Source organism: Callorhinus ursinus, unplaced genomic scaffold (genome assembly GCF_003265705.2).
Source record: "Callorhinus ursinus isolate GAN/ISIS: 27379988/994484 unplaced genomic scaffold, GSC_fseal_2.0 scaffold3, whole genome shotgun sequence".
NCBI lineage: Eukaryota > Metazoa > Chordata > Mammalia > Carnivora > Otariidae > Callorhinus > Callorhinus ursinus.
In genome coordinates, this window is record NW_027397065.1 from 92,683,822 (window position 1) to 92,685,520 (window position 1,699).

Sequence of the window (1,699 nt, forward strand, 5' to 3'; positions counted from 1 at the left end):
GCGGGTGAGTAGGTAAGGGAGGGCACATCAGGTGAGGGCGGGCCCTGGGCTGTCCCGTGATCTCCAAAGTCGTTAACCTTTGTCTTAAACAGGGCTGTTTGTTTTCGTGAAGGAGCCGAGTTACTGAGTAGTCAGAAGTCTCCGGAAGGGATGTTTGATGCCTCCCGCCCCCCGCCCCCAAGCTGCATTCCTGGACTTCTGGGCCTGGAGCTAAGCTCCAAGGGTTGCCTCCCCCCACCCCCATCCCATCGGAGTGCACTCTGATCTTCCGTCTGTGCTTCCTCTGCCCCTGTCTTCCCAGGGGGAAGGGGGAGCCGAGCACTGTGGGCAGCGACAGGAGGCCACGGGGAGCTGGGGGCTGGGGGGAGAGACTGAGACACAGGCACAGAGTGTTGGCGCCCAGCTGTCCTGTCCGCCCGCACCTCTGCCGGCACTAGCAGGCACCCAGGGTGGCGGCCTCGGCATTGGCAGAAGCCTCTGTGCTCCCAGTGCCACGCTCGTGGGGAGCAGGGACGCCCAGGCCCCCCCCCCCCCCGGGGCAGCTCACCAGGGAGCTCCCGGGCACAGTCACCCACCTGGCCCAGTGGGAGGCCAGGGTCACTTGGAGTCCCATCCTGCCTGTTGGTTTGCTGCTGAGTTGTCACTGACCCGGGTCTTTGAGGAAATCACCATCATGGGGGATAGGCTGGGGGGAGGCAGGTCAGTCTGCCTGTTTGACAAGAGCAGCTCTGCAGCACCCCCCCCCCCGCCCCCGGGGGTGAGGGGGCAGTGGGCGGAGCCCAGAGCTGCCAGGACCTCCAGGAGGCCGGCGAAGTCCATCGCGCAGAGCCCTCCCCCTTTGTTCGGTGGGAAACAGCCGAGGAGGCACTAGGTTAAGGGTCTGAGGTGGTGTTCTCAGATAACAGTAGGCACCCCTGTAAACTTTGAGAACTATCTGATTACAAAAGTAACACATTTTTGTACCATAGTTGGAAGATGCAGAACAGGAGATGAGTAAGTCATTTTCTTCTGATACCTGTGTGTGCACACACAGACTGCAGATCTGTTCTGATTGCCACGCTCACAACGGGGGTCGGCGGGCACACTCCACTTCAGGTGTGAGCGCGTCCGGTCCCGTCAAACTCACAAGCCCTGCAGAGGGGATACATTCCAATCGTCACCCGTTTTTCTACAGTTGGCAGTTATGGCATTCCGGGTGTTACTGTTAATGTTGCTGCAATAAATATCTTTATTTAAATACCTTTCCCCATCTTTGAACTCCTGGACAGAGTTTTCTAGAAGGGACTTATTAGATGGAAGGCTATGAAAACTGCTTTCTGGAAAGATCTTCAAGCAGGAGCATCCGCTTCACTAACCCCCTTGGAACCACCAGGTATCATTTTAATTTTTGCCAATTTAATAAGTAGGAATTGGTATCTTATTGATATTGGTTTGTACGTCTGATTCCTGCCTGTATTAATATTTTCATAGATTTCTGTAGTTATTTGAGGGTTTTCATTGCACATTGCGATGCCCCTTTTTCCAGGGTGGAGGTCTCTGGGCAGTTTTCTGATCCTCAATCCCCTCCTCCCTGGGTGGTCAGATTCTGGGATGGGTCTCTCCCAACCTCTCAGTACATCAAGACGACCCCACAAGCCCTCTGTGGTGGGTATCCCTGAGCTTTGGTTCAGCTCACTGGGCCAGCCTCTTGGGGGAGACG